Source organism: Limanda limanda, chromosome 17 (assembly GCF_963576545.1).
Source record: "Limanda limanda chromosome 17, fLimLim1.1, whole genome shotgun sequence".
NCBI lineage: Eukaryota > Metazoa > Chordata > Actinopteri > Pleuronectiformes > Pleuronectidae > Limanda > Limanda limanda.
In genome coordinates, this window is record NC_083652.1 from 9353573 (window position 1) to 9368490 (window position 14918).

At 39.0% G+C, this 14918-nt stretch overlaps 1 pseudogene; it reads right to left on the bottom strand.

Annotated features, from left to right (window-relative positions):
- Window positions 1–14918, bottom strand: part of LOC133022946 (uncharacterized) — a 151237-nt pseudogene that overhangs the window by 2422 nt on the left and 133897 nt on the right.

Genomic DNA, 14918 nt, shown 5'->3' on the forward strand with positions numbered 1-14918 from the left:
ATGAAGGCCTTTGGTTGCCTGCCAGCTCTTCCAACTGCTTCACTCTGCTGGCGAATAGTGCTTTCATATGGTGATAATGTTATACCACATTTCTGTAATTTATTTGGGAGCACTAAGAGATGAATCCCTGCCATATGTGGAGGAAGTGGTCAGGGCAGGCATCCCGCTATACAGCACTGTCAAGTCCTTCTGGGCGGCTGCCATGGCTCCCCCCCCCTCAGGCTTGCTGTCTCTGCCATGTGGGAACGTGGCAGTTATTTCAATGTGTGAGGTACTTATATTATTGGAACTGTGAAAAGAAAAAGAAAAAAAACGAAATGTGACCACATGCTTTTTGCAAACTCTCTCAGGCCTCTTCTGCAGGGCCTCAGCTCCAACACTTTCTGTACACCAGCACTCCTCCAACATCTGTTCCCGAAGCAACTTGACAGCAGTTGCCTTCACATATGTGCATCTGCATACTTTTTCCCTCCCTCCCTCCCACCGAACTCCTCTCTGGACTCTCTGTGACCCGCTGTGACAGCACATTGGGCCAACATTCCCGGGGAAGAGGCACAGGGTGACCTGTTCTGCACCAGGCCAAAGTGTACGTGGTGCAAGGGGGCGAAGATCTCGGAGCGGCGAGATAGGCACAGCGTGTCTGACATACTGCGTGATGAGCGGAGGTGCTGCCCTGCACACAACACTCAACACTCTTCCCCTTGGTGATTGTTAATAAGTTGCAAGTGGCCTTTTTACCTGAGCCACTCCAGAACGCAAACCACGAACAGAAACGGAAAAAAAAATTATGTAAGTCATGACTCACCGCATAAAATAAGATCAGGAGAAGCTTGTTTTTTGGTTTCCCGAGCCGAAAATCAGGACGGGACTTCAATTTGAGTATATTTACCTCTTCGACTGGCCTAAAAGCTGTTCACGGGGGGGGAATAGCATAAAATCCCACCACTATAACCTCATTAAACTCGAGGCTATAATCCCTGCCTTGTTTATCAGAACTAGTCTGAAAATCCTTGGGGTTGAGTAGATTATTTTAAGGATGTAGACAGCGAAAGATGTGTGACGGTGGATCATCAGTGAAACTGAGACAATGCATCTCAAGCTGACATTTTTATAAATGGTTTCACTGGAACACTAGAAGCATCAAACTAAATGAGGCCAGAGGTCCCTTTGCAAGGCTTTGGCCACCTATAGCAATGTGATGCAAAGAGTTACCACAGCAAATTCTGAGCTATATCAGCAGGAGATAATTCATTATGTGGAATTAATTATGTGCCCAAAACAACTGTTCACTACCTTCGCCTAGGTCATGTTTTCACACGGTTGTTACTTTGTTGGTCGTGCGATTTTTAGTTTTTCAATTTACGCATTAACTAAACAATGGATTTCCACAAAACCTGGTGGAATGATGGCACATGGATCAAGAAGGAACCAAGTAAACTTCGATTTTCTTTAACATTGCAGTGTTTTTTTAATTCTCACCAATTAACCCCCCAAAAAAATCATGGTTTGATGAAAGCAAAAAAGAGAGGTCATAGTAAAGGGACTGATATGAGCACGTGCAATTTGGTGCAGATTGATTCAATCGAAGGTGTATTTACTCGTTCGGATTAATATATAAACCACATTGGGATTGACCATACTGTTCTGATTGACATTTGCTTCAAAGCATCTTCTTGTTTATCTGACTTGTGTTTTTCTTATGACAGGAAGGTTCAATGTGCGACGGGTATCACTGGGCAAAACACCCTCATTCACCATGACAGCTCTGATCTGTAACTGTAACTGTCACCGTACGGACTGAGAAGGCGTCTGGTGACAGGGAGAAGAAGCGACTCTCAGATTCTCTTCCTCTGATCTCCCCACTATCACAGCAGCAAGCGCTTCCCCCCATGCTGAGGATCCGGAGACACTAACGGGTGAAATAACTGGGCACGACTGTCAGTCTTGGCAAAGGCAACAGGCTCCCACCAAATGTTCACCATGAGACACAGATTACAACTGAGGAACGGCAGAAGGAGGAGGAGGAGGAGGAGTTATGTGGATGCCAAGATGCCTTCATGTAGAGATACGAAAAAATGAAGAGCAGAACAGAGGGACATGTGTGTTTTTGGACACAAGGGAGGGGTGGGAGGAGTGGCGTGGGTTTAGGAGTGATGGAAGTTCGGGTGACATTGGGATTAGGTCCTGGTGTCCACCTGTCATGCTACTTAATTTAAATTAATCTGTCTGATGCACACAAAGCGACTCTAATAATTCCAGAATAACAAGAGGAGAGTATTTTATATTTATATTTTAACACTGATCTACAAGTGGAATGGCCATAACATTTGAAATGCATCAAAAACATTGATTATGCATTTGTCATTTACAGCTTCCTAAATATATAAACTATTAATCGTGTAATCAAATAAGGAGAGGTAAGCAATAGAACAGAGTAATTGTTATTGACAGGAACTGCCAGTTGCTCCCTTAATCTTAGCTTTAGGTGCTTTTTTGATGAGGCTGACATGAAACAGGAACAAAGCAATCAGACGCGTACCTGAGCTGACACTCCAGTGGAAAGCTCAGCCAATTGGGAGCTTCCTCACTCAATACCAAATGATTTCAGGGTGATGAGATGAGATAAAAATATCCCAGCGGCTCTGTCCTTACTTAGCCAAACAGGCCCACAGCGCAGCACTGGTCTCTCTGCATTGAACCAATAAGATGAAGGCATTAGGCAAACCTTATCTCCCGTGTCACGGGACAGGCAGAGACAAGAATGCATCCTGCTGAGCATCGTCTGTGTGAGCAGTCCTATCGTATCTTGTCAAGATGGTTACATAAGCAAATAAATAAAACAGTACTTGGAATCAGCAGCAATTAATTAAGAGATTTAGGGATTACAGAGGAGGAAAACACTATTAGCCCAGGGAGCCTTCTTAAGACACCATGTAGTTTAATCTCCGGGTTGAGGATTCCTTATCCAGCTCGTTATAGTCTCCGATACAATCTTACATGTTGACATCAATCAAAGGTATTATTACACACACTGGAGATAAAGTGCAGTTATGGGGGGGGTCTCTGTTCTGCTGAAGACCACCTGTGAGTGCATGGTTCAGTGCGTCTCACCTTGAGCACAGTGATGTTCCACGCGTAGCTCTCCATGGCTTTCTGGAGTTTGCGGCCTTTCAGACCCTCCTTTGCTCCGATGCGATGCAGGTCCTCATGGAAATCCAGACCTGGACACAAACACACGTGACATATATGTGTAAAACAGAACTTAATTAGTATATTAGTATATCTGAAATAAGTTTTCAGAAAGTCATCCTGTCTTTCAATATCACATAAATAAATTGGACTATGGAATATGATAATTTCATCTAGGAAAAAACATTCAATTTGAACCTTATCAGAAGAGTTAGGAATTGATATGAACTTTTAAGGTTTGCTGTCCTTGTTGTAGGTAAAAAGGTAAATAGAGGACTACAGAGGTCATTGATATTTGCTATTTCATAAAATCTAAAAAGCAAAGACATAAAACATAAATGATTGCAGATCAGTCTTTCTTTACTTCCAGTTTATCAACTACAGTAGTTAATCATTAAACAGGAATGAATTGCAACACAAAAGCCAGCAGGACAAAAGGCATTGAGCTAACTCCTCAGGTGAATGTCACGCAATTCAATAGGTTGAATTACTGTAAGGGGGTCAGATTGAGGAGGTGCAATGCAGGAGAACCTCTAATTAATCTATGTGTAGGTCTGGCTTCATTTATTTAGACCATTACTAATCCTCAGGGCTTTAAGAACATACTCCTCCTAAAGCTGTAAGTCTCTGCCCGCATGTCAGTCCGTGCCTGGACAAGTGGCCGACAAAACATGAAACACCATTCACCATTCGTCATTTACAAAAAGCTCCAATGCCCTTTAGAACTCAGCTTGTGTCTGCCACCTCTGTATAATACAACACGGCTCAAAAGCAACACGAGTGCAGCCTCAGAAACGATCACACAGTTGAATAAAGAACTCTAAAATAATTAATGGTTCTCAGTTGATTGTATACCCCCCCCACCCCCCCCCCCCCCCCGACAAGGCTTAAGAGTCCCCTTAAATTCAATCAAGCCACACTCAATTGCACACACTCGCAGATGAAGTTTACTGCACCTCAACTTCATTCAAGTCTTTAATTAAACTGATTTTCATTGGGGAGCCAGATAATGACCTCAGTCCAAGGGAGACTGTCTAGCTTGCTTTTGTGAAAAAAGACTTCAATATCCTTACATAATAGCTTAATTATACTGAACAAAACTAATTCTTGGTTTAATATGCAATGCTCCGCTTTTTATTTGCTGTAAAAGTACACCAGGCTCTCTCTGTTTTCAGCTGCAGTCACACCGTCTCCTACGCCACAAAACCAAAGGCTAAAGTAGAATGATCAGGACGGGTGTTGCTGATTGTCAGTTTCATACATAACTAGAATGACGCCTGCCTCTGCCAAGGCCCAACAGTCCCCTTATAAAACCATGTTTAAACTAGATCTGGATTTTTATTTGGATCTGCACCAAATATCACACACACATGAATATTGGATCAGTAAATATGCCTGATTGTTGTCATCTAGATCCATTCATTTATCTGAGTAATCATCGAAAATGTTGAAATGTGAAGAAAGTGCAAACTTCTTTTTTCCTGGATCCGCACGCTGATCTGATCTGCACCAAAATGTAATGGGTACTTTTGTGACCCATGACACGTCCTTCCACCAAGTTCAGTGATACTCTGTTGGGTAGATTTAGCATAATACAAACAATCAAACTCAAACACTTCACCCCCCCTCCATCGGCATAGTTGTGTGTCGATAATAAGGGAATTATAATTTTTCAGTGAACTATCCCTTTAGCTGTGTGTCGACCCAATCATTCTCTTGACCGGGTCTCTTTGTGTGCCTGTTATTTATTATGTGCTTCATACATGTTCCCCAGCTCACCCCCCCTCCGGAACTTGACCTCAACATAACTGTATGTTTGACACTACGAGAAACTAATTTCCCCCAATAATCTGCAGAGCAATTAAAAAGGATCAAAGGTCAACCAGTAAATCCAGAAAACATCCTCCCTGGCCCCCAGTGCGCATCAGTGCCCGGGCCCCTGTTGTTCTCTGATTTCCATATAAATGATGATGTGGAGCCAGTGCAGACTGTCTGTTTCTAAGGCTGGAAGTTGTGTTAACAGGGTTTAGGGCTGATTTGATCTTATAATCTGGTGTATGGGTCTCTGCTGGTGCAGAGCTGAGTCAAGGCGGGTTTGTGATCACAGGACTTGGGGAGGGAGGCCGGCACAAAGCTGAATGAGGGATGAAATTAGCTAGAGGCGGCTTGTCGCAATACAGCCTCTTCAAGCATTTAATTTCCCAATTATTAGGCATTTCCTCCATCCACAGTTGCTTTTCTTTAGTGTCACTAAAAGTGAACTTTGAGTTAATAAACAGAACAAAGTGAATGCAGCTCTCGAAGCAGATTCAACAACAACAGGGAGAGGGAAAAATTGGTGCTTAGATCGACAAAAAGACGAAGAGGACAACAATATGTCCCCCCTGAGTATACACTCAAACACAAAGCCCCAGTTAGGGCTTATAGTCTCTGCATAGAGCAGAGAGGGGCTTTGGCTTTGTAATGACAGCTGCCGCTGCAACTCTCATACTCCAAACACACAATGCTCAGATAAAGGGAAAGAGAAAGGTAAATAAATGAATAATAAAAAATATAAATAAAAATAAAACAGAATCTCAAAGCTGGATCTGATGGAAAGGAATGATGAAACCAAAGACGAGAGAAAGGGTGAGAGGGAGAGACAGTCGGATCAGTGTTTCATTGAAACATGTCGAGTCACACACACTGCAAAGCCCAAGCAGAATATCATAGCTGCAAAGAGAGAGGGGGATTTTCAAGCTGCGGATGAGCCCGGGTAACAATTACTGCACAAAGCCAAGGAGGAACGGAGGGAGGGAGAAGTCTTCATCCCCTGAATCTCCATGGTAATGGAACGGTGTGGCCTCAAACCATATACCTAACACAGTGGTCATTCAGGGAGTCTGTGCAATCGATAAATAAGCACAGTCAGGTTTGCAGGGAGGCAGCAGCTCTGTAGATTTGTCCTGTTTTAACCTAGCTTGATGCAGGGCCAAGTTCAGACTACTTTTAGACACAGTTGGGTTGGGCATCGTTTGTTTTTTTTCCGATATCGATGCTAAAAAGTTACTTTCAAAATGGTTCCGGTGCCTTAACGATGCCCCAAAATGTATTTCCTTTCAGAAAAGCCCACAACAAATGAAATTGAACATTCTTACTTAAAGTTAACGTCATTTGAATATCCAATAAGTGCAAAACTCCCAACAACTTTACAAAACAAATTCACACAATCAATACAAAAAACTATCCCAACTACAATAAATTACCCCTGAATAACTACTTTTAGTTTCTTGATACTCAATTGTCTCCCCACTGCAAATAACAAGGTGCATACCGCCAACAACTCTACCAGCTGGGGCTTCCCGCTCTCGGCCATTGGAATTCTTTCGCACAAAGTTCAGCCGCACTTTTGACCCTTCAGGCTTTTGCTGTTGTGTTGGACTTGAGTTTCAGGTAGCTACTAGGTAACTGGAGGCTAATGTTTTGCAATACCATGTACAGAGTGTCTTATTAACTATGCACATGCTGTAATGTTTATGTTGCCTGTATGCAGGGAACAGCTCAGGCACAGAAATCTGTATTGCGATCCGGTCCAGTAGGTCCCGGCCGTGTAGGAAAGGATATCGGTACACAACCCTCCTCAGCGCATATTGAACACAGAGAAATGCTTAAAGATGCGCAGGAGCACAGAGATGTCGTATAAATGGCTTAATTGAGTCATTGCTCGTCTCTGAGGCACGATAGCCTCAGTCTTTCTTTGAAGCTTTCTGATGACAGACTTCCTTAAGGAAATCCACTGAATGCTGTAGAAGCCGGTGCAGCAGAGTCTGGTTAAGAGATGGAGTGGGAGTTGTGCTCTCCATGCACAAATAGATTCGATTTGTGTGCATACACATAAACAAGTCCCATTGTACTGTACACACGCAAACACACACACACACACACACACACACACACACACACACACATACTGGTTTCCATGGTCTGCGGGCCTCGAACTTGTTGTCATCATCTGTGGGGACCACCCTTTCTAGAGGTATTTGAGGTATGAAAAAAATCAGGGGCACTAAAAAAAATTCTGTTAGTACATACACAACTTAAAATATCTAAATTTATGAAGTAGTATTTTGACTGTGCAAAATGGGGACCGAAGAAAAAACGGGTAGGTATGGCTGATGGGGACCTTATTTACATATCATTTGCATGACTCACACAACTTGTCATAAGACTGATGGGGACCTTGCTTCAATAACGCATTATTACATATATATATATTACTACTGATACTGTAAGTCCTTCCATTATTACATTTGTTAGAGCAGTTTGTTTAGTCTAAACCAAAGAAGAAAAATCAATCTTGGCTCAGTTGTTGATAGATAATGTAGCGATATAACATGAGGCCTTTAAATGGTGATAGGGATGCAAAGCATCACTTTGCACAGAACATCTTGCTGTTAATGAACTCTGCCTTACAATGAAGCAGAATTTGATAGGACTATTAGTGTTATGCGGTTGAAGTGAATATTAACATATCAAACAGTGACATCTATCTACATCCGTACAAAGAATAAATCTTATTCAGTCAAATTTGTAAGATATTTTTAATTACAGCCAACTGCAGAGCAACAGCTTACTGCTATTCAATCACTTTCAAAATATTTGGTCGAATGAAAGACAAAATTCAAGTTATCTGAGTTGTAGGGAAAGACAGGATTTTTTGTAAACAAATAAAATCTCAAGTTTTACCGATCCTTCCTTTTAACATAACTCTTTTAGTAAAAAAAAAATATATATATATATATTTTAGAATTTAAAATAACAAAAATGTTGGCTATTATTGGCACTTCAGAACAGAACAATAAAATACATTTTTTTTAAATGCCTTAGTCATAGTAAATAAACATTTTCAGTAGACCAAGTTAGTATCTGCCATACCAGATAGGTGGTAATCTTCCTATTATTAACTAAATTTCCTCTTGTTGGCTGTAATGCGGTTATATATGTAGAATTTCACATTCTGCCAGCTCCGGTCATTAAGAGCTTCTGGTTCAGCTCTTATACACTTCTCACAGTCAAACTTTGCTGGAACAATACAAGATGTGATGAATCGATTCATGTGGCTTTCCACTGCCTCCACCTCTGTCTGCTTCCAGGGTGTTTTCTTCTTTTGGGCAGTTGTACCTTTAAGTGGTCAGAAAAACAAATTTGTAATGACAAAGTGTGTAAGAGTTATAATCCAAAGTTACAAGTTCTGTACAGTATAAACTAGCTTCTAAAGTATAAGAAAACTAATTTATACAATTACATTGCCAAGAAAGCACTGATTTGTGCATTCTGCCTGAAATGGTCAGTGGGAAAGAGGATTTTGATTCCATTTTCTTATAAGCTGTACATGCTGTGTTATATTAAAAAATAAACTGTTAATTCTGGTCACTGACATGGACTCACATTTACTGACATCAATTTCTCAAAATTGTCATGAAGACAATAATGTATTTATAAAATGTTGGATCTGTTGGATAAATAAACACAATGTACCCATTCACTCATTAATCTAACTAAATATGGATTTGTGAGTACCCAGGACAGGTGGTTGGTATAGGGGCTAGTTGTTGTTTGTATGTTTATACTATTAAAACTGTTACTGTTATGAGTCCTACTTTAAGCACCTAATAGACTATAGAATCAGCCTAAAAACCCTTTATCAGACTATTGCAGGCCTGAATATACAGATAAAACTAAATTAAATGGGTACAGCAACAGTTATGCGGCAAAGTATTGGTGGCAACATCTTAAATGGGCAACACCGAAAACAGACTCTGATCTGGTCTTTTTTTTATGACTGCTATCTAACAAATTTGGCAATTTCTATATATTTCTAATATCCATGAAAGAAGCAAACATAATAAATACTGACATTAAAAAGACAAGAGGTACTACATGTCAAACGTTTACCTTTTGAGGAAGGCCTCATCGTACTGACTGGTTTTGGTTTATTGGGTGGTTGTGGCTGCATTTCATTCCTCTCAGTGGGAGGAAGTGACTCCTCTGCTGGTGGTGCTATAAAAGAAAAAAAAAAGAAGTAAAACTTTAACAACATTTTCCAGGGACAATTTTTAAATGACAAAATTATAAACAGCTTTAACATGGTCGGGGATTTGAAGGTGTGCTGTTTCTTTTTCTGTTCCCATATGGCTGCTATGACACATTTTAAAACATTTGGACATTTCTATAATTAAAACACTAACAATTAATATAAAGAAAGAAGCATACATAATCAATACTGACATACAAAAGATAAAAGAGAAGTGTCATGAGGTCACCTATTGAGGAAGGCCTCATTCTGCAGGATTCTGAAGGTACCTCATCACTTGATGAGTGTGGATTTTGTCTCTTGGGTGGTTGTGGCAGCATTTCATCCCTTTCGGTATGAGGAAATGTCTCCTCTGTATGTGGTTCTATGAAAAAACAAAAAAAGAATTTCACTTTAAAGACATATATGTACTACAGAATAATGATAATACAAAATTGAAAATTCAGTTTAATTAATAAAAGTGTATTCAACCATTCAAGTGTTGAATACACTTTTTAAACTACATATTATTAAAAAGATGAATAAATAATGTTTGTTAATTTTTATTTTCGATTGATTTCGAGATAAATGTGTGTGTCAATGGGTGAATGACAAAGCTGTACTGTAAAGCACTTAGTGGTCTTCAATTATATCACACAAACATCAGTGTAACCATGCGAAATGAATAAATGATGAACAAAAACAAACAAAAAAGTGAAATAAAATAACATACCATTTGGATCTATTCCAATTTCATCCAACCCTTTAGGCGGTCGTGGCACGAGTTTACCCTTTCCGTACTCCATAACTGCTGCATTGTGAGCAAAGTTTCCTCTGTTGCCAATATAATCCAGGTGTCTTTTTTTCTCTTTGGAACCTTTTGGAAAGCTTAGAGCTTTAGCCACATCTGATTTATCTTCATGTGCACGCTCTAGATGCCTTGCAATTTTTGAAATAGGCTTACTGCAATACAAGCAATAATGTTTTTTGTCATACACACCCTTCCCACCTTTTTTTTTTAAATGAACTGACAACGACGCTGTCGTTTATGGTCTGACTTGAACAGGGTTCTTCTACTGCTCTGGGGGCTTCAGGTGTAATGTTGTGACTGTCCAAAATCATGTTGTCTGGTGTTGTAGAATCGCAGACAGGGGGGCCTATTGAGCTATCCGGATCACTGTCACTTTTGGTACCTGGTACGTAGTCATCTGCACTCTCTGATGACGAATCAAATAGCTCAGAATCTTCCAGATCTGTGTCTTTCATCTAAAAAAATTAATGAAAACATTATAAATATGTAGAGCTGTAATGGTTAGATTAGAAATTAGTCAGTAACCTAACAGAACCAAATTAAAATTGTTAACAGTGTTGATGTATCAATTAAACCATCATCTCATTTGGCTGTTTTGCAAGTTTTGTTTCATAATTTGTTTATTTTAGCAGTTTATATTAATAATAAACAGGGTATTTTGACTGTTCTGAAAAAAATAAGATTATATCAACTTGCATCAACTTGAAAAAATTGATGTTCAACTTAAAGTGATTATTTTTTACAGACTACATTATATATATTGTTAAATTATAATCCACTGAATTATTGGAAGTTATTTGTGAATGATGTCAACTCACAGTAAGTACTTACCAGAATACTTTTAGTCCGTCTTAGTTTTGGTACAAAAGTCTCAGTTTCATTTTCGAACTCTGTAATCTGTAAATAAAGGCACATGCACAATAAATAATATAGTAAAGTACATATAAGAATATTTGAGACCAAAGTTGTGTCTGCTCTGCTAAACTAAGTCTGAATTCACAATCTACAAAAAATACATTTCATACATTTTACACACAACATTATAGTTCATTGTGGGGACCAGTTTTATCTAACTTTTCAAAAGTTACAACTTGCACACTGTCAGAAGGTGTTTTGTGGGGACCTCGTGACTCCAAACTGTAGAGTGATAATTTATCAAGAAAGAAACAACTGTGAAGTTTGAAATCTACCATGAATATACCTCTAACACTAACCTTCAAGATGTATGACTTCAAATGTCATTGTATACCAATTTACATTACTTCTGACCAGTGAAGCTCTTTCTTGTTCACACAACTTAACACAGGCTTTGTGGGGACATTTTACACACAACATTATAGTTCATTGTGGGGACCAGTTTTATCTAACTTTTCAACAGTTACAACTTGCACACTGTCAGAAGGTGTCTTGTGGGGACCTCGTGACTCCAAAATGTAGAGTGATAATTTAACAAGAAAGAAAATACTGTGAGGTTTGAAATCTAGCATGAATATAGCTCTAACACTAACCTTCAAGATGTATGACTTGAAATGTCATTGTATACCAATTTACAATACTTCTGACCAGTGAAGCTCTTTCTCGTTCACACAACTTAACACAGGCTTTGTGGGGACATTTTACACACAACACTAAAGTTCCTTGTGGGGACCAGTTTTATATTACTTTTCAAAAACAGTTTGTACTTGCACACTCTCAGAAGGTGTTTTGTGGTTACACACTGTCAGAAGGTGTCTTGTGGGGACCTCGTGACTCCAAAATGTAGAGTGATAATTTAACAAGAAAGAAAATACTGTGAGGTTTGAAATCTAGCATGAATATAGCTCTAACACTAACCTTCAATATGTATGACTTGAAATGTCATTGTATACCAATTTACAATACTTCTGACCAGTGAAGCTCTTTCTCGTTCACACAACTTAACACAGGCTTTGTGGGGACATTTTACACACAACATTATAGTTCATTGTGGGGACCAGTTTTACCTAATTGTTCACACACAGTTTCTACACGAACTCTGAACATAGAGTGACAAAATAATGAAAAAATAGTGATGGACATGAACTTACCTCTTCAGGTGTGGTCTTTGGCGCAAAGGCACCATCTATCAGACTCTCTGAGTGGACAGGATCAGAGTCATCCTCCTCCATGGTGTCAACAGTGATGCTGGTCGTCTGTAACAACAAATTGTATGACTATTTCAAGAAATTTAAACATAAGAGACTAATGGTTCATTCAATGTATATAATACATTGACATTCAAAAAGACTGACCATTGAGATTTTACCTCTAAAATGAGAAACACCCTGTTATTAACATAAAACAAACTCCAGAGAAAAGAAGCTTGAATTAATTTTCAACTATTTCTTCCTGCCCAGCCAAGCTCTATCTCGTTCACACAATTTAAATAAAACAGGCTTTGTGGGGACATTTTACACACAACATTATAGTTCATTGTGGGGACCAGTTTTATCTAACTTTTGAAAAACAGTTTTTACTTGCACACTCTCAGAAGGTGTTTTGTGGTTGCACACTGTCAGAAGGTGTGTTGTGGGGACCTCGTGACTCCAAAATGTAGAGTGATAATTTAACAAGAAAGAAAACACTGTGAGGTTTGAAATCTCGCATGAATATAGCTCTAACACGAACCTTCAAGATGTATGACTTGAAATGTCATTGTATACCAATTTACATTACTTCTGACCAGTGAAGCTCTTTCTCGTTCACACAACTTAACACAGGCTTTGTGGGGACATTTTACACACAACACTAAAGATCCTTGTGGGGACCAGTTTTATCTTACTTTTCAAAAACAGTTTTTACTTGCACACTCTCAGAAGGTGTTTTGTGGTTACACACTGTCAGAAGGTGTCTTGTGGGGACCTCGTGACTCCAAAATGTAGAGTGATAATTTATCAAGAAAGAAAATACTGTGAGGTTTGAAATCTAGCATGAATATAGCTCTAACACTAACCTTCAAGATGTATGACTTGAAATGTCATTGTATACCAATTTACATTACTTCTGACCAGTGAAGCTCTTTCTCGTTCACACAACTTAACACAGGCTTTGTGGGGACATTTTACACACAACATTATAGTTCATTGTGGGGACCAGTTTAATCTTACTTTTCAAAACAGTTTGTAATTGCAAACTGTCAGAAGGTGTTTTGTGGGGACCTCGTGACTCCAAAATGTAGAGTGATAATTTATCAAGAAAGAAAATACTGTGAGGTTTGAAATCTAGCATGAATATAGCTCTAACACTAACCTTCAAGATGTATGACTTGAAATGTCATTGTATACCAATTTACATTACTTCTGACCAGTGAAGCTCTTTCTCGTTCACACAACTTAACACAGGCTTTGTGGGGACATTTTACACACAACATTATAGTTCATTGTGGGGACCAGTTTTATCTAACTTTTCAACAGTTACAACTTGCACACTGTCAGAAGGTGTCTTGTGGGGACCTCGTGACTCCAAAATGTAGAGTGATAATTTATCAAGAAAGAAAATACTGTGAGGTTTGAAATCTAGCATGAATATAGCTCTAACACTAACCTTCAAGATGTATGACTTGAAATGTCATTGTATACCAATTTACAATACTTCTGACCAGTGAAGCTCTTTCTCGTTCACACAACTTAACACAGGCTTTGTGGGGACATTTTACACACAACACTAAAGTTCCTTGTGGGGACCAGTTTTATCTTACTTTTCAAAAACAGTTTGTACTTGCACACTCTCAGAAGGTGTTTTGTGGTTACACACTGTCAGAAGGTGTCTTGTGGGGACCTCGTGACTCCAAAATGTAGAGTGATAATTTAACAAGAAAGAAAATACTGTGAGGTTTGAAATCTAGCATGAATATAGCTCTAACACTAACCTTCAATATGTATGACTTGAAATGTCATTGTATACCAATTTACAATACTTCTGACCAGTGAAGCTCTTTCTCGTTCACACAACTTAACACAGGCTTTGTGGGGACATTTTACACACAACATTATAGTTCATTGTGGGGACCAGTTTTACCTAATTGTTCACACACAGTTTCTACACGAACTCTGAACATAGAGTGACAAAATAATGAAAAAATAGTGATGGACATGAACTTACCTCTTCAGGTGTGGTCTTTGGCGCAAAGGCACCATCTATCAGACTCTCTGAGTGGACAGGATCAGAGTCATCCTCCTCCATGGTGTCAACAGTGATGCTGGTCGTCTGTAACAACAAATTGTATGACTATTTCAAGAAATTTAAACATAAGAGACTAATGGTTCATTCAATGTATATAATACATTGACATTCAAAAAGACTGACCATTGAGATTTTACCTCTAAAATGAGAAACACCCTGTTATTAACATAAAACAAACTCCAGAGAAAAGAAGCTTGAATTAATTTTCAACTATTTCTTCCTGCCCAGCCAAGCTCTATCTCGTTCACACAATTTAAATAAAACAGGCTTTGTGGGGACATTTTACACACAACATTATAGTTCATTGTGGGGACCAGTTTTATCTAACTTTTGAAAAACAGTTTTTACTTGCACACTCTCAGAAGGTGTTTTGTGGTTGCACACTGTCAGAAGGTGTGTTGTGGGGACCTCGTGACTCCAAAATGTAGAGTGATAATTTAACAAGAAAGAAAATACTGTGAGGTTTGAAATCTAGCATGAATATAGCTCTAACACGAACCTTCAAGATGTATGACTTGAAATGTCATTGTATACCAATTTACATTACTTCTGACCAGTGAAGCTCTTTCTCGTTCACACAACTTAACACAGGCTTTGTGGGGACATTTTACACACAACACTAAAGATCCTTGTGGGGACCAGTTTTATCTTACTTTTCAAAAACAG